The sequence below is a fragment of the Nothobranchius furzeri genome, chromosome 1, assembly GCF_043380555.1.
Source record: "Nothobranchius furzeri strain GRZ-AD chromosome 1, NfurGRZ-RIMD1, whole genome shotgun sequence".
NCBI classification, from domain to species: Eukaryota; Metazoa; Chordata; class Actinopteri; order Cyprinodontiformes; family Nothobranchiidae; genus Nothobranchius; species Nothobranchius furzeri.
The window spans coordinates 75,171,672-75,191,349 of NC_091741.1; the positions used below are offsets into that span (position 1 = coordinate 75,171,672).

Here is a 19,678-nt window from a genome sequence, read left to right on the forward strand (position 1 = left end):
CCTGAAAGGCGCTTTGAAATAAAATGTATTATTATTATTATTATCATAGGTGACAGGACATTTGCAGAGGTAGGGGCAGGAAGAAATGGAAATCTGAAGGCTTGACCATCCAAATTCACAGCCACTTGTTTAGAATCCGGGTCAAAGAAGGACCCAGCCTACATCGACTGGGTAAAGAGCGTTCTTTAAAGATGCAGCCTCGTAATGTGGGCACACCCTGAGGCGCGTCACCCTGTAGTGCTTGCTGGGAACGGGGGAACATTCTTGCTGCAGCTCCCTCTTGTGGATTTGCAAATCTATTGTTCACTGCTCTAGGGTTGTGTAAATAATTCATTTAGCTGGAGACCAGGGTACGACTTTCCAGGGGAAATCTAAAATTAAAAATTACTTTTTGTCATAGAACAGAAACAGTTAGTCAAATGTAAGCATTTTTTAAGTTACTTGAAAATATTGTGACTGTGTATCCCAGTTTTAAGACTGTGTGAAAGTGGGCAATTGTTAATATTGCAAGCAAACATGAAACAAAATGCCTTTGGACTGAAAGAACATTTTCATACAAATTTTGGTTGCTTTAGGATTGCATCACGGAAGAAGCGAGGAACAGAGAACATGAAGCGTAACACACAGATGGGACACCATTAGCTCTACATAGTCAAAGAGGAGGGTATCAAACAAATCAGACAAAGCTAATGATTGTTAAGTTAAAAGGTAATTGTCAGCACAGAAGGAGCAGAGACTGAGACAAGTAAAACATCAAAGGGGGGTGGGGACTCCAACATCAACAGTGATCTTTAAATAGAAGCCAACGCTGTTCTCAGATTACGTGCAATAAAAGCTGGTGTGATGTGCTGAAAAATGCTTTCTCCTGAAAAACCTATTGATTGTACCCAGATGAGAACAATAAATTGCTTCTTCATCATTGATGTGGTTGCTGAGTGGCCCTGAGCTGAGGTGGATCTCAGCGTCCCAGAACCTCCCACAGTATGCTCAGCTGCCAGAGCAGCGTTCAGGTCCAAGAGAAGGTTTGGCAGCTTTACAACATCAGGGCAGACGTCCAAAATCTCCCAGCCTCCACTGTAGTTTCTACACTCAAAAAATATTGTCCTTTACGCCCACCTGTTCTTTTCTTTTTACATAATTTATTACAGTGCCTTCTGTTTCCTTTGGTCTTTTGCCTTCAGAGATGAATCTGTTCAACACTTTTTTCATCGTTTAGTAACTCTGAGCCTCTGCGAACACAAAGATTTGAGCCAATCTACGGTTTTCTGCTTCATATAAGATTTTGTCTATTTACTTTAATGTGGTGTCAAGTGAACATTTGCTATTAAAGCTAAATGACTGTAAAAATATAGAAATGCTGTATAATGAGTGTATCATACATCAATGTTCGAAACAATCTGAATTATATAGTTTATAGTTTGTCTTATCTACAGGGCAGGTCCTTTTCTGTGAACTTGGGAACTTTTACATCACCACCAGCACCTGTGACTTGCACACAGGTCATATATACCATCGACATATATACTGGACAATTCATTTCCATAGGCTCCAATAACACGTTTTTGTGCCAAAATGGGAGGTGGCCACCACCGCCATTTTGACCGTGTCACAGGTTCCGTCAAGCCCAGACAATTCCACAAAAGGGAAGAGAGGTGGAGCTGAGGGTGGGGCTGTAAGGCTGGGATCAACTGACGACACCCGGTCGAACTAGCTACAAGCTAACCTGAAGCTAACCCAAAGCTAACGCGGAGGTGGGAGCTAAGCTAACAGAGGTAGCAACCTAGCTAACCGGAGTTAACTGTGCTCAACACCAGAGCTTCTGAGTCAGAGATACGCCGGGCTGACCACTCGGTAAAACCGGGTAGAACACAGAGGTCTCCCGAGAGCTCCACAAGCCAGCAGCTGCACAGCAGACAAGCGCCACTGCGATCTGAGATGCGCAGAGCTGCTGCTGGGGAGAACCGGGTGGAAAGGTTTCCATCTGAGAGCTCCACAAGCCGGCAGCCCCTACGCAACAGACAGAAATGCGCCGAGCTGCGGGGATGGGAGAACCGGGTGGAAAACATCGGTTTTCCATCTGAGAGCTCCACAAGCCGACAGCCCGCACAGCAGACAGAAGCCGCGATCAGACAGAGATGCGCCGAGCTGCAGGGAGGGGAGAACCGGGTGGAAAACATCGGTCTCCCGAGAGCTCCACAAGCCGATAGTCGGAACCCAGCTCCACCAACATGTTATTTTTCAACCCATTTTCTAAAGTGCAGCATTATGTTAAATGCACTGGGTTTTACCCTATTACATTTAAATTTCATGGTTAAACAGTACATGTTAAAATCTAAGCTCAGCTCAGCAGTGACCTAAAATACATAAATATAATTTTACTTACCGAAAAAAATGAAGTGGAGACTCCTTGGACGCTCTATTAGTGCAATTAATGCCACAGCAAGTCATTTTGTCCAACAATTGCACAAATAATATCCAAAAAAGAATACACAAACACACAGACTCAAAATCACGGAACAGTTTCCAAGCCAGACCGAGGCTCTACTGAGGCATTTCCACAGAGCTAGCTCTGTGGTCACGTGGGTCTGATGCTCATTAATTATACAGAATTTTAGGCTTTTAATACACTTAAACAGACGAGTGAGAAAAAAATTCACCCCCCTCAGAGTTGTCATGAGTGTAAACTAGATAATTTAAACCAAAAACATGTTTTGGTACCAGGCTGTAAACTATTTCTGCTGTGAAATTGATATTTTTAGCATGGGAGTCAATGAGGATTTGCTTGCTTCTGACACCAGCCCCCAGAGGATGAGGGTGGAACTGCAATTTTTGGTACTTCCGGGTTGGGCTCAATTTTTGAGCCGCATTGTGGGGGCTTGGGTGTTCCACACGGTTCCATTTTAGGGCCAACACTTTGTTCACTGTATATTTTATCCTTGTGCTCTATCTGCGCCAGACACAACATTACTTTTCATTGCTTTGCTGATGACCTGTATCTCCCGCTCTTCCCGGATTCAGCTGTTTCCTTAATGGCCTGCTTAGCAGATTTGAGGCAATGGATGCCAATTAATTTTATGAAATTGAATTACCTGAAGACAGAGATCTTAGTTTTTGGCAGTGGAGACCTGTTAAAGGGCACGGTAAGCCCACTTGGTTCCTTTTCAGATTTTGTAAAGCCGCATGTGAAAAACTTTTTTTTTATGGATGGTTTGTTTAAATTGGACAGACAGATAAGTGCAGTGGTCCAGTCTGGTTTTTATCACTTGAGGCAATTTTCAAAGGTTAAGTGTTATTTGCCAGTAACTGTCTTTGAACATGTTATTCATCTATTTGTCTCCTGTCGACTAGACTACTGCAATTCCCTGTATTATGGATTAGGGCACTCCTCCTTAAACCGCATGCAGCTGGTTCAAAATGCAGCAGCCCGCCTTTTAACAGGCACAAGGAAGCATGACCACATCTCTCCAGTGCTTGCTTCCCTTCACTGGCTGCCAGTGCATTACAGGATTCAGTTTAAATGGTTGCTTTTTGTTTATAAATCATTTGATGGTCTGGCCCCTCCTTATATAGATGATTTATTGTCAACCTACAATCCTGCCAGGAATTTGCGGTCGGGCTCACAGTTTTTATTGTCAGTTCCAAAGGCTCGCCTAAAGACAAGAGGAGAAAGGGCTGTCAAGTTGAAGAGAAGGAGGATTGACCCAATATGCAGAACACCAGAATCACTCAGTGCAGGAGCAGTCGCATAAATGAAAATTCCTTTATTTTGGATGATGAGTGAGTTCCAAAGGGGCAGGAAGCCAAGCCTAAAATCAGTAACCCGACTGACAAAAACAAAAAACTCCTCGATGAGCAAAACCTAGAGTTTCACGAGGGGGAACAGAACAACACAGACAAGACAATGGACTGACAAACACTGAGAGACACAGACAGGGTTATATGCACAGGGCTGGGTGATAGGAGACGAGGAGCAGGTGCGTGGGGAATTGGGCACAGGTGAAACTAATGAACTGAGGGAAGAAGCAGAAATAAGCAGTGAAGAAAACCATATCTAAATCCTAAACCAAAGCTACTAAAATAACTTGAACTTTAAACACTGTAGAACAAAGACTAAAGATGAATAAACTAATGGTAAGTGAAGTGACTAAAGGGAAACCCGAAGAAGCTGGGGACCAAAAGGGGGGCACAGAAGATTAGGGGACACATGAGGGGAACCAGGAGAGGGCTGGGGACCACAGGGACACCGAACATGACAAGGGCATTTTGTGTGTTCGGCCCTACACTCTGGAACAGCCTTCCTCTGCAGATCAGGACCTCCCAAAATTTTGATGTATTTAAGTTCTTGATTAAAACTCATTTCTTCAACCTGGCTTTTATGTAGGATGATTTCATTTTTTTGTCATTGTCATTCTTTCTGATTTTTATTGATTTATAATTGTGTCATGTAGTGTTATTTTTATCCTAACTTGCTGATTATTTTGGTTTTATGGTTTTAGTTATATTGTCTTGCTATGTTATCTTGTGTGTTTTACAGCACTTTGGGTTGCAGAAGCAATAATAAGTGTGCTTTAGAAATTAGCGTGACCTTGATCTTGACCTTGACCTATATCTATGCATTTTATTAGTTTTACTCAAAATAATGACATTTACTTTATTCACACTTTCCCATTTTTCCACTAGTGGCTGACAAGAACAGTCATCAAAATCTTCAGAGATGGCAGCTACAAGATATTTCAGCTTGTAAAATTTGGGGAGTTTCTAGTCCACCATCTGGCTCCTCAGGGGGTAAAGCAGTGCACTACCAACACTGTTTATAGTGGGGATGGTGTGCTGCTGCCCTCTTCTCAGTACATTGTGGATCGCTGGGCGGAATACTTCGAAGAAGTCCTCAATCCCACTGGCATGTCGTCCAGTGAGGAAGCGGAGCCTGGCTCCGTGGGTGGATGAGATCCGGTCTGAGGTTTCTTAAGGCTCAGGATGTCATAGAGCTGTGTTGGCTGATGTGGGTCTGCAATATGGCATAGAAATCAGGGGCAGTTCGACTGGACTAACAGACTAGGGTGGTGGCCCCCCTTTTAAAAAGAGTGACCACAGGGTGTGTTCCATCTACAGGGGTTTGACAATCCAACAGACCCCTCTCTTCAGAACCCCTGAATAGACTTTACCAGGGAGGTTCAGGAGTGTGATCCTCAGATTCAGGAGGATTAATGTGGTTTTTGTCCTGGCCGTGGAACACTGGACCAGCTCTATACCCTAAGGAGGGTCCTGGAGGGTGCCTGGGAGTTCTCCCATGAGTTTTGTGGTTTTGCAGAAGGCGTTCGACCAGGTCCCTCAAGGGGCCCTGTGGGGGGGTACTCCGGGAGTATGAGGTACCGGGCCTTCTGATGCGGGCTGTTAGGTCCCTGTATGACCGGTGCCAGAGCTTGGGTCGCATTGCCGGCAGTAAGTCGGGCTCGTTCCCAGTAAAAGTTGGACTCCGCCAAGGTTGCCCTTTGTCACCGATCATCTTCATAACTTTTAAAGATGGGATTTCTAGGCGCAGCCAAGGTGTTGAGGGGATCTGTTTTGGTGGCCTGAGGATCAAGTTTCTGCTTTTTGTAATTGATGTGGTCCTGTTGGCTTCATCAGAATGTAATCTCCGGCTTTCGCTGGAGCGGCTTGCAGCCAAGTGTGAAGCAGCTGGGATGAGACAGCTCCTCTAATTCCAAGACCATGGTTTTAAGTCAGAAAAGGGTAGAATGCCTTCTCAGCTGGAGCGCAAGATCGATAGGTGGATTGGTGCTGCATCTGCAGTGATGCGGGCATTGTACAAATCTGTCGTGGTGAAAAGAGAGCTGAGCCGGAAGGCAAAGCTCTTGATTTACCGATTGATCTATGTTCCAACCCTGACCTATGGTCACAAGCTTTGGGTAGTGACCGAAAGAACGAGATAGCGGATAAAAGTTGCTGAACGGAGTTTTCTCCGAAGGGTGGCTAGGCTCTTCCTTAGAGATAGGGAGAGAATCTTGGTCATCCGGAAGTATTACCTGCTGCTCCTCCACATCGAGAAGAGCGAGTTCAGATGGCTCGGGAATCTGATTAGGATGCCTCCTGCATGCCTCCCTGGTGAGGTTTTCTGAGTACGTCCAACTGGGAGAAGACATAGGGAGACTCAGGACATGTTGGAAGGACTAGGTTTCTCACCTGGCCAGGGAACGCCTTGGGAGTCCCCCGGAGGAGCTGGCCCAAGTGGCTGGGGAGAGGGAAGTCTGGGCCTCTCGACTTAGGGTGTTGCCCTCGCGACCCAAGTTTTATTCTGAAATGTTTATCCATCCAGGAGCTACACCAGAACCAGCATCTGCAGTGGCATCAACTTTTTTCAGGCAGCACCTGGCAGCCTCCGCCACCCTACACCAGGTACTGAACAATCTTATGACATGTGTAAATGTGCAATCTCAGTGATAATCAAAATGGTTTAATTCAAAAATATGTATTCCTTCAGCATCTACAACCTACTACCTGCCAGAACCTACCAGCAGCCAGCACCCACTGCCACCCTGGACCTGGTACAGTCATCTCATGCCACAGATTTATAATTTAATGTATTATATGGCACTCGTGTGTTAATTCCATCTCCACCCTCCATGTTGTTTTTCCAGGAATGAGAAAAAGGGGTGATACACGTCTGGCTCCTGTGCAGGATATGCTCGGGTCAGAGGCAGAACAGGAGGTAGAATGGTTTAATACCATGATGCAGTTCTTCTGTGAGCTGGCAGTGAGGGAGTCTAAAAACATGCAGCTCTGCAGGACGAGCTGGCAGAAGCATTTCATGGAGGGCCTTTTGTCTGCAGTGAACACTTAAGCAGATAAAAATGAGTGATCGTATGACTACGTAAGCACAAAGCATATCATGCACACGTGAAGTTATTTTTTGCACTGAATCACTTGACTTTGTTACACTCATATTTATAATGAATGAGTCAGAATTATTTTTGTCTTTGTCAGTGATGTCAGGTAGATGTAGTACGGTAACATTAAAATATTAATTATTTGCTCACATTAAGCCTTTCTTATCCTCAGGTGTGTAAACTACTTCAGTTACTCATATATTAGCACTTGTTACAGCAGGAAGTGAATCACATGTAACAAAAGTCAGATATTCATAGATTTTGGGCAACTTAAAGCACACACAGCTTCCTACATTTTTACCTCACACGTGACACATTTCTTTAGTCTTTTCCTTTTTCTAAACCATCAGTCACAGATAACCACCTTCAGTGATGCTCTGTCACTTTAGAGGCTTGCTGAAGATTTGGTGACTTCAATATTCACTCAAAGCTTAGAGTCAGGTAATGGGATATTTATTTAATAGGGATGAGCCGAATACTCGTTTCAGACGAGTATCCAGTACAGATAACCCATTTTTGATGAATACGAGCATGAAACGAGTAAATCCCAGAAATATCTGTAATCGTGCTGGAGGAAAATCCTCATTGGGTAACTGAATTCTTCACGCTCTGTGATTAGCCAGTCACATAGAGTGCCCGCCCCTCCCTCCACACAAAACTCTGCAGCCGGGAGCTCAGTCCGTCCGGCCCATCCACGCACACACACACACACACGCACACACACACACAGACAGTAACGGATCTCTCTGTGCTTGCTTCACTGTTGCTCACGTTTCTTCAGTACAGTCTAGGTTTTCCTCAGCTCGCCTCTTTTTAGGTTGAATATTTAAAGTCACTTTTTTCGTAACTTACGCAGCGGCAGCTCCAGAAATGTTTTTCTGCAGGTTCTATGAAGGAAGTGGTCATGCGTACCTATTGTTCTCTAAAACACCTTCAACACCAGCAGATACACATGCGTACACAAAACCTCAACAACACCTGAAACAATCATTAAAATACATCATAAACATATGAACAATCGCTGACTTGTCCATGAAATCATAAACACATACAGCCACACAGAAAACCATCTATAGCGTTGCAAGGTTAGCTAACGTTAGTCTTAGCATTTCCAGCGGCAAAACCCTGGACTGCTGCGGCAGTTGAGGGTTGACTCTCTTCATTCAGATCCGTAGGTTTTTGTGGGTCTGAGATCACTTGCAGAGATTCATTCGTTTCTTACTGAACCCGTGGAAATTTGGACAACAAAAACCGATCAATTTTACCACTAGCTCTACCTTTCACTCGTTCGCAGGTGGAAAATGAGGTCAAAGATTAACATCAATTTCCAGTTTTGGTTTAAGTTTTTACTATTGATATGATAATTTACTGATTATTTTTGTTTTGTATGTTAAATATTAGCACATCCGCACGTTAAATTAAAATTAAATTGTAAAAAAAAAAATCTAATATTTACTTGGGGGTGCTATGGGTGTGCAATGACTAATCCAGGTGTAGCTATAGCGCCCCCTAGCACCCCCCTGGCGCCGCCACTGAACTTAAGTGGTGCATTTGACAAGACAGAGCTGACGTGTTGCGTCAGTCACTGCCTCAGCTCCGGTCGGGTTTTAAATTTTTTTTAACTCTCTCTCTCTCCCTCTCCATCTCTCTCACACACACACCTTAATCAACATTGTTTTGCTTAACTTTGTGCGGGAAAAATGCCAAGAACGTTAAGAAAAATCAGTTTAATCAAATTAAAATAAAAAAATATATAAAGTTGTGTCTGGTTCTAGTATTTCATATTTCCTAGTACCTACTGCATGAGTTCAGATGTATTAATTCATGCACTTAAATAATAATGTTCTGGTTTTATTGAAAAACGTGTTCTGTAATAGTTCCTTTGTGATAAAAAATATTTCATCTCAGTTCTGAGGCTGCTCTGTAAATAGTTTTCAAATAAACAATACACATAGCAACTTCTGATCAATCCATATACATTTCAGATTTAAAATTATGTATTGATGCAAACCACACCCACATCCGATTAAACCACACCAACTTCCGGGTTATGCCACACCCACTCCAAGTACAGATACAGATAATTTAGATGGTTGAACACATACAGATACAGATAGTGGTGTACTCGCTCATCCCTATTATTTTGCATAAAAACATCACTTTGAACAAAGTGTGACAACTTCCAAAGGAACATTTTATCTTTAATAGTGTGAATTCATGTCTACATGTATGCTCTCTCTGATAAACGTTTAACACGGCTGTGGATATTGGTCGTTTGCACTCTTCTCTGTACTCTCTCTGAGATTATGAAGCACACAGTGTGGCAGTGTGGATGAAGTGTGCTTTTCCACTTTAATTTTGCATGTGACTCCAAATCCAGACCTCCATGGGTTGATACATTTGATTTCCATTGGTTATTTTTGCGTGATTTCTTTTGTCAGCATATTTAGCTGTAAAGTATTTAATAAAAATATTTCATTAATTCAGATCTAGAATGTTTTATTTTTGTGTTCCCTTTATTTTGTAGGGGAGCAGTGTGTTTGTCTGTACGTATAAAAAGAAAGAGAAACTAAGAAAAAGCTAAATTTTGCCACCTTTCTTCACTAATGTGTTGCTGCTGCAGCTTTCCGCAACATTAATATGTAAATATGGAGACGTAAAACAATTAATGTCTGGCAATCAGTGTCTAATTACAAAATCAAATCATTGTTTACTAAATGTGAAACCCTGTTTCAGGATTAGATTTAGAATTTTGATCATTTAGCTTCTGTAGACAATGTGGAGATCAGAAAATATTGTCAGTTCATGATGTCCAGCTTTTAAATTTCTGATGACAAATATGTTGTGCAAGTGAAAACAGCAGACAACCACTTGGTGAAAAGAAAGAAGGGATAATTTTCCACCCTGAGCCCTATGGCTGTCTCTTTTGTGTTTTGTATCTTTTCTGTGAGCATCTGGCAGAGCAGAGTTTTGCAGATCTCTCCTTCCATATTTCTTTCATTTTTCTCTATTGGTTTCTGTTGAGTTCTGACTGAGGAAACTTGGCAGACAATTCCAGTCGAGCAGAACACCATGCTCAGATGCAAGACTATTCATTTTAACAGGAGAGTGTCAGGGAAGCAGGCCTTTCTGCTTCTGAGGCCAATTTTGTATGAGGTATCCATATCATCATGAGATCAACTTTAAAAGCTGCTGCCTGTAAGATAAATTCCTTTTCATTTGTTTGAAAAACATGTTGGACAGAAGATAAAGATGACAAAAAAAATTACTTTCACAGTGACAATGAGGGACCGTCTCTTTTTAAAAACAATCAATACAAGTCTCTTTTGAACTTTTACACCTTGAATCAGCTCAAAGTGTTGCAGATGGTTAGCGATGGACATGACTCATCTGAATTTCAAGGAATCTAACCGTTAACAGAGCTTCTTTATGAGGAGGAGAGAACAACCGTGACTGGATATCAGGTCACATTCAGGTTGGACACCTAATCACAAACCTGATAGAAGTCTTGTCAGGTAATTTTATGCACCAACGACTTCAGAAAAGCCTTCTGATATGTTTCAAAGCTAAAACAGACATCTGATCTGACCAGCAGGTGTTCCCTTTATGACAAATTACACTCAGGGTAGGGTCAAAAATAATAGGACCACACCAAAGTCAACATTAAGCTTCCCTCACGGTGACAGATGGGACTTCTGCTCTAGAGTGGGTCCATTTCCTGCCAAGTTATCTGCCCTCAGGGGGCTGAATTAATTGTTCTAATTTCTAATACAACACTATGGGCTGAATAATCTCATTCTGGGATGTGGCTCTTCACAATCACATGATGACGACTCCACTGTGATAATCAGGCAATTTGAGGAGAACAAAGCCAGATAAAATGGGTTTAATTTTGTTGATTACATTTTGTGGATGGATTCATCTACAGGCTAAAAATGATGCAGATTTAGAGAAAATGACTCATTTTAAAATTCTAATTGGTCGTGCAAGATTTGACTTAAACTTTGATGCAGCATCCAGTCAGATGTGTTTTTCAGATATAACAGAGGTCAAGTTTCATCATCTTAATGGGACACAATCATGTTTCCTAAATTTTTTAATCCAATAACGTCCCTTATTGCTCTCGACTTCCTGCAATGCCCCTCTATTTGATAAAAGACATTTAGATAAAATGTTTCACTCTCAACCCTGAGACCGCTGCTACTGTAGCTAATATATGAATGGACAAAGTTCTATACGTGAAAATGTTTTATTCATAACGAAATACTTCAAACTACACACACAAGACAGGACTTGGACTATGGCCAGATGTTGAATGTGCATGTGGCAGGTTGAAGGACTACTGCATATAAAACTGTTCACTTGATACTAATTCATATCATTTGATATAAGAACAGAAATAATGTAAATATGGGGAGAAAATGGTTAAGAGGTTATTATTTGTCATGTTATATTGATGGTTTGCATGTTATTTAAGAGAACTGCAATCTATACATCAGTGATCGGCTAATAAGCCTTTTCTGGAATCGATTAGTAGTGTCTCTATTCTCCACTAGGGGGTTTTCGCCCGTTCTCCTCACTGCAATAAACGACTGTATGAGAGACGCAAGTCATAATCACTCTCGTGATTCTTTTCCCCCTGTTTTCAGGTAAAAGTGGTTAAAGGTTGATATATTCCCAATGTGTATACTGTTAAGATATTTACGAGGTAATTCTCCATTGTTTGTAAGCGTTAGAAGTATTATATTACAGTTTTGTGCACTTATACGTGGCGGTATTGAGCCTCGATTTTGTACTGCGTAATGGCCAGTAGGATAATGGCAGGAGCTAAAAATGCCGCTGTTGTCAGACATTTTGTCAGGAAACCTGCTCCAGTATATGTACAGTAAGCGCTTTAGTATTTCGGTTTATTAGTGTTTTCTTCCACCATGTGACATCTAGCAGTACAGAATGTGAGATGTTTCTGTTCATTTTGACTGCAATAAACGACTGTATGAGAGACGCAAATCATAATCACTCTCGTGATTCTTTTCCCCCTGTTTTCAGGGGTGTAACATTTGGAGGCACCGCTGGGATTGCTGCTTAGATGTCCGGTGTCCATAATCTGCACATCGTAGTCCAAAACAGCTAAATTCCCCCATACATCCCAGGCAGACTGCAGCAAGGAAATTGTTGCTGTTGAGGCGAACTGGTAGCTGTGTTTTAGCGCATGTTCCTGAGGCCATCCAGAGATCTTCGGGGGCTGCCAAATGACTCAGCTAAGTGTCACCTGTACATGCAAAATTCTTCCTGCCTACTGCCACAATGTCGTCGGTGGAAGAGCTGCGAGAGCAGGTTGTGCGTGAAATGCACACCATGTCCAAAGAGCAACTAGTGTCAATCTGCGAGATCCTGGGCATTGCAGAGAAAATAGATGTTAGCGGACAAACACGACTGTCACTGCTAACACACATCCAAATATACATTGAGAGAGAAGATATAACAGAACTTGAGGATGAAGGAATGTCAGAACTGTTGTTGCTTAAAGAGCGGGTCAATTGAGCCTCGGAGTCCTTCTCTACCCACGTATCAATTTTAAAAAAATGCAACATTAGTAGGCGTTGCCTGGAGGACCGAGAGGGCGGAGCCGCGGCAGTGACGAAGACGACGGCTAACTAGATGATGCTAGCTCCCTTCACTCTATGCAGTTATTAGAAGTGGAGGACGTTTCTCCCCCTCCTTACCCAGACACTCGAGAAGAAAGGAACCAAGTCTATTTGGAGGAGACAAGCGGACCTGAGCCTTATTGTTGTGAGTTTGTGAGTTGCCTGTAACTCCCAGAACCGACCCAACAGAACCACCTCTGAACGGTAAGTAGCCGTTAGCCATAGCATTGGATTAGCTGCAGGGTTTGTCTCCACGGCCCGAGAGAGCTAGTATTCAGCATGTTTTAGAGGTTTATCTGCTTCAGCACACCTGGTTTTAATCAGCAACAAATAGCTGAGCTGCTTAACAGTTAATCTAACTTGTTAAAGCAGGAAAATCCACTGAAACGTGCTGGATAGCAGCTCTCCGGTAGCCCTGGGCTCAAGTTACAGTCTGCTGCATAAAGTTATGAAAATACCCCATGAGAAAAGTATTCTGTAATGTGTTCAGCTCACTAAAACTGCCCTGATTTATTTATTTACTAATAACAGCTGCTCTCTTGGTTCTAGGTCCTCTGGTGTCTGCAGCTGGTCTCTGGTGTCTGCAGGTGGTCTCCTCTGCTGGTGTCGTCAGGATCAGGAGCTTCCAGAAGAATGTGCCTTTCAATGACTCTTTCCCCCTTATTTGTTATATTAATTAAATAAATCTCAATTTATATATTTCCTGTTTTTGTTCATGTCCATAAATACTTAAACATGCTTGAAATTAAAACGAGCTTTTAACAGTGAGGTGCTGGTTTAATTCATCACAATAGAGCTAGTTAAGCATGCAATGTGATAATTCAATCAATGTAATTTATAAATATCCATTAAAATATCAAAACTGGAATTAAAATGAGATATTTGGCAGCACAAAAACTTGTCAAACACAATATTTATTATAATAATTGTAGGCAGACAGGAGACAGAGCTGATGGAGGTTCTCAGTCATCGAAGGATGGCTGAAGGCTTTGCAGGAACAGGAGATGTGGTGTTGTCTCTTCTCTCTCTATTCTGCCAGATGAGCTGATAGGTTACAGGTGTGTGAGGACATCCTCATGCTGTCATAACCAGATGACAGAGTTATCAGGTGATCAGCCAGGCTAATGAGATGCAGAAAGAAAACAAATTCAGGACAGTGTACAATATGTGGTGTTGCTCACCTTATGTGCTCTTATAGAGTTATTAACGTGTACCTGCCTCATGGTGTAGAGTCCATATTTTGCTGAGTGTCCTGCAATAATGCAGGTTATTAGTTAATTTACTTTTGATAGCAAAAACAAAATATTTAATGTAAAAGTTGTTTTCCAGGTGAATCAGCTCACACGTCACCACCAAGTGTCACGGGGGCAGAATCAGTAGTCTCCTTCATGATGTCATGATGTAATCACATACTTATTTAATTGTTAATATCTTAAAAATTCTGAAATGTTTAATTTTTTTTTTTACCTTGAACAGTTCACTGAGCTTGCACTGTCACTGAGGTGGAAGCTGGAATCAACAGCAGACACCTTACATCTTGGTCTTTTCAGGGGGTGTGGATGCTGCTCTGGGACTATCTGGAAGATAAATTTCCGTCATGGTCCCTGTGTCACAAGACACACTGCGGCTGTGAGCTCCATTCTGGCTGGCTATGTAAAAACAAAGAAGCAGCACATTTGTAAATGTTTAAAAGAGCATAAAATCACATGTAACAATAATCTGTAAAACAAATTAAAACTAGAAGGTAATAATAAAATGTTTACATATACGATTATTAAAAATAATTCACCTTTGCTACAGGTAAGGCTTCACGTCTGCCTGGACAAGTGCATTCTTGCAGCTAAATCAGTCTGACAGCCAGTGTCTTGGGTAGATTTAGCCTGAAAAAAAAATATAAGCACATTGTTGTTGGGAGTTTATAAAGTCAGATAATATACAAAAGAATCTCCTATATAGGCGCTTTATAACATTCCTAGTGTGTGATCGTTGTTATAACGTAAAAGTCAGTCACACATGATGTGGAGAGCCTGAAATGTGACCTCCTGAACAGAATTCCTTACAGAACCGGGTCAGAAGCTGGATTTCACGCTGTAATGCTGTCTGTCAACTAGTGCTGCGTCAGTTAGAGCCACTCTTGCAGAATTACCGACTGACTAGCTAAAGGAAGTGAACCACATCTCTCAGACTTTGCATTTAGGTACGGAATTGTCTTTAGAAGATGTTAAAACGTTTATTTAGCGTACTCACCTCAGACTGGAGCCCGCCGTGGTGGGGGAGCAGAGTCGGTGGGCTGCATCTAAATCGCGGAAAAGCCACGGTGGGCAGCCTCCCTCTTCAAACGGAGGCGTGCAGAATCGCGGGTAAAATGCCCACAGAGTCACCGCAAGCATACTACACTACACCTACTCACCAATACTAAGACGATATGGAACACTAAACCCGAAATACTTTCCCAATTACACTAACAGCCAAACACTAACTAAACTACAATATCCAACAGCCAAATCTAACACTAAATAATTATTTATAACACTAAAAGATATGCTAAAGACTAGGATATGCTAATGCTATATGCTAATGCTGAACTACCGCTGACCTCCTACGCTCGCTTGCAAATCCAACTCCCACTCGCCACAGGGCGTGGCCGAGACGCTCGTTGCTTTTATAACTTTGGCACGGAGCTGCTACGTAGTACTCTACTGGTTTACGTAGTACTTTACTCTTTAGCCATTGGCTAAAATTTATTCAAAATGACTCAAATTCTATGTTTTCAGCTGAAGGTGGTGCATTACTGTGGTTTTTAGACAGAATTTTTAATTTTTAAAGAAAATGCACCAAAATGCTAAAATAAAGAATGCACACATTTAAAACACTATTAGACACTCATTTATGCAGTTCATCAGCAAAAAAAGTTAATTTAGACGTTACTTGCTCTTTAATGATAAGATTGCTGACGTAATGAAAGAAACAATAGTGGAGACTGAACCAAATGGAAATGATGGGGGTTATTCAGAGCACCGAGAGCAACCAAACACTACAACCTCACTGGTAGCCGAGATAGCCAATGCACCTAAGACACCTGATGAACTCCTGTTGGAGAGGTTAAATACGGCTTGTGCCAATGAGGCAGAAAGGAAAAACAAGAAAAGATGTCTAGCATTGCAGACTGCTACAAGTGTGAGCGCAGTACAGTCAGACGATGTGTCGCCAGCGAAGAACCCTGTGAAAGAAGGCAAAGCTAAGATACCACCCGAGCTTTTAACTGAGGTGTAGCCTCCCTGAGAGTTCTCAGTGCAGAGATAGCTCAGATTAAGGAGACTCTACAGCAGCCGGTGCCTTGTCCTCAGTCATATGCCCCACCACCAGCTATGCAGTATGATAGAGGCCAGCAGCAACAGCAGTATTATAGCTTCCAGGGCCCCAGTCAACGACCACCACCCCCTCAGTATCCTACACAGGTAGTCCAGCCCGTCGTGAGAGGAGGTGCCACTGTTGCCAGCAGGGTGGAGTCAACGAACGCTGCACACACTGCTACCTCTGGGGGAGTGAAGAACACTTTCAGGCTGGATGTAGAGGCAGAGGTATGGGAACATATAAAGAGAAACATTTAAACTAGCAATGGTTACCACCGAGGGGCGAGTGTTAACCATGCCCATCATCCACAAGTCCCAACATTGCTCCAACTGTAAACAAGAAAAGTCAGGCATGAGACGGTGTCCAGCATGTAAAAATGCACTTTATTGTTCAAAAGCATGCCAGAAACGACACTGGAGACAACATAAGAGACAATGCACTGGCTTAAAGACTAACAAAGACAATGAGACTGTTCAGGTACCACTGCCGCAAACTCATGTAAACATTCCTCACAAAGTCACATCTCTGGTGGGCAGGCAATGTCTGGTTGAGTGTCTCTTGGATGGCCACATGCTTCAAGCTCTATGGGACTCAGGCTCACAGGTATCAATCATCGATGAGAAATGGAAAGAGAACTATCTGCCACACACAGAGCTGAGAGATGTAGCAGATATCATGGACACATCTGAACTCACCCTGACTGCAGCAAATGGGACCAACATGCCATACCTTGGGTGGGTTGAGACAACGTTCCAACTTGTTTCTGGAACTGAACAAACGGAGAAATTGACCATCCCCATGTTGGTAATGAAAGGTTTTCAGCTCACATGCCCTATTATAGGTTACAATGTCATTGAATACATTGTGAATGAGGCTGACCAAGCTAAACTGTACAGCACAGTGAGGAAAGCATTTCCCAGTCTCAACAGATACAAAGTGAAAGCGTTTATACAGGCTGTTAGTGCAGATACAGTTAACGAGTACAACGTGATGACAACGAAAGACTGTATTACTGTACCTAAACAAAGCCAAGTGCATGTTGAGGGTCGTATAGCAGCAGGGCCATTTAAACAGGACATGGTCATGATATTTGAGCCAGACTTAAACCCTCAGTGGCCAGACAATCTTGAGTTTTTGACACTTTGGTTAATGTTAAAAAGGGTGCCTCACCGGTCATAACACTAGGTGTCTCTAACCCCACTGACCATGAAATTGACATTCCAGGCCGTACATTAGTTGGCTGGGTCCAGACTATTACAGGTGTTTTACCTGCCCAGATGTTTGAAAAAGCCACATCTGTAGCTACTGTTAACCAGACAAACACACAAGCTCAGTGTAGCTCCAGTGAAGAGTGGGACCCGCCTGTGGATCTTAGCCACCTGGGTGAAGAACAGGGAGTACTGGCGAAACAGATGCTCAGAGAGGAATGCCATTCTTTCTCTAGAACAGACAATGATATAGGCTGTATTGAAAAACTGAAAATGACCATCTCACTCAAAGACAACGAACCAGTCAAATGCACATACCTGTCTGTGCCACGGCCGCTCTACCAAGAGATGAAAAGTTACCTGCATGACTTAATAGCACAAGGCTGGGTCAGAAAGTCAGACTCATCATACTCCTCACCAGTCGTTTGTGTTAGAAAAAAAGATGGTACCTTAAGACTGTGCATAGACTACAGAGACCTGAATCGGAAAACTCATCCTGACCACCAACCCATTCCACGCGTCCAGGACATTATGGACAGTTTGGGTGGAAATTCCTGGTTTTCGCTTTTAGATCAGGGAAAAGCGTACCACCAGGGGTTCATATCAGAAGGAAGTCGTCCACTAACTGCCTTTGTGACCCCCTGGGGATTATATGAGTGGATCCGAATCCCCTTTGGATGCCCCTGCAGCATTTCAGCGCTGTATGGAAGAGTGCCTGGATGGGCTGCGCGACAACATCTGCATCCCCTATCTGGATGACACATTAGTCTACAGCAAGATGTTCAAAGATCACTTGGAGGACGTGAGAAAAGTGCTCCAGAGATTGAGAGGTTTTGGCATAAAGCTTAAGCCAAGTAAGTGTGACATGTTTAAGCCTGAGGTGTGCTATTTGGGCAGAATAGTGTCTGCAGAGGGCAGCAAAGTGGATCCTGCAGACCTTGAAGCAGTCAAAGCACTCAAAGGTATAAAACCACAAAATATTGGTCAGCTCAGAAAAATGTTAGGTCTTCTCTCCTACTACAGACAATAAATAAAAGACTTCTCCAGAAGAGCAGGTTGTTTGTATGAACTGTTAAATGCTGACAAGACCAAAAAGGACTCAGTCACCACAAGAGAACCAAAGGCAAAAACAAAGAGAGCCAGTCAAGTTGTGCCCTCCTCAAAACTAATTGTGTGGACTGACCAGCATCAGGGTGCACTTGAGGAACTAATAGACAGTTTGCTTCACCCACCGGTGCTGGGATTCCCAGATTTCACACAGCCGTTCATCTTACACACAGACGCCTCACACAAGGGGTTAGGTGCCGTCCTGTACCAGAGACAAGATGGTAAGCTGCGAGTTATTGCTTATGGCTCCCGTACTCTAACAGCAGCTGAAAAAAACTACCACTAGCATGCAGGAAAACTAGAATTTTTAGCATTGAAGTGGGCTATCACTGACAAATTCAGATACTATTTGTACTATGCCCCAACATTTACTGTCTATAGCGATAACAACCCGCTAACATACATTTTGTCAACAGCCAAACTGAATGCCACCACATCAAGATGGGTCGCTGAGCTCGCTGATTTTCACTTCACCATTAAGTACAAACCAGGAAAGGAAAACAGTGCACCAGATGCTTTATCAAGAATGCCACTTGATGTAGAAACCTTGATGAGAGACTGCTCTGAGGAAGTGCCACCGGACTCTATCTCAGCTGCTATCCAGGCCATTGCGGTACAGAAAGACACACCTGCTACATGGACACTCTCAGCTGCAGCAATGTCAGTGACAGCAGAAGGTGAGCCAGCAGCAGCAACATTCACACCCATACCAAAAGGACAGCTTAGTGAAGTGCAAAATTTTGATCCTGTTATAAGCCCTGTATTACAGAGTAAACAGACAGACTTAAAACCACTGCCCAAAGAGCTAAGAACTTTTGACCCTAAGACAAAATGCTTGTTCAGAGAGTGGGGCAAGTTAAGGCTAGATAACAATGGCATCTTGTATAGACTAACGTCTGCCCGGAAACAGCTAGTCCTGCCCGATCAGTTCAAAAGGGCTGTGTTTGAAGAGCTGCACAATAATAAGGGCCATCAGGGTGTTGACCGCACAGTGTCTTTGATACGTGAACGCTTCTTTTGGCCACACATGCAGGCAGACGTCGAGCATTATGTGACCAACGTTTGTTCCTGTGTAAAGCAGAAAAAGCCCAGCCATGAAATAAGAGCTCCCTTAACAAACATTGTAACCACGCAGCCCTTTGAGCTAGTGTGAATAGACTTTCTCCATCTTGAAAAATGCAAAGGCGGTTATGAATTTATTCTAGTTATAACTGACCACTTCACACGTTTTGCACAAGCCTATGCCACCACCTCAAAGTCAGGCAAAACTGCTGCAAATCTGATATTCAATGACTATGCCCTAAAGTTTGGCTTCCCCTGTCGCATTCACCATGACCAAGGAGGTGAATTTGAAAATCAGCTATTCAGTCAGCTCAAGAAACTGTGTGGCATGGCCGGTTCTAGGACAGCACCCTATCACCCAATGGGGAACGGTCAAGTTGAGCGTATGAACAGGACATTGTTGCAAATGCTTAGA

At 42.8% G+C, this 19,678-nt stretch overlaps 1 protein-coding gene and 1 long non-coding RNA gene across 2 annotated transcripts in view; one reads left to right on the plus strand and one right to left on the minus strand.

The window, feature by feature from the left end:
• Nucleotides 1–19,678, plus strand: part of LOC139069636 (uncharacterized) — a 438,794-nt gene that overhangs the window by 37,335 nt on the left and 381,781 nt on the right. The gene's annotated exons all lie outside the window — the stretch shown is intronic.
• LOC129162908 (uncharacterized) lies at nucleotides 13,515–14,128 on the minus strand. Its single transcript, XR_011521276.1, has 3 exons — nucleotides 14,000–14,128; nucleotides 13,751–13,784; nucleotides 13,515–13,653 (listed from the first exon to the last, which is right to left on the minus strand). It is a non-coding gene; the product is annotated as an uncharacterized lncRNA (long non-coding RNA).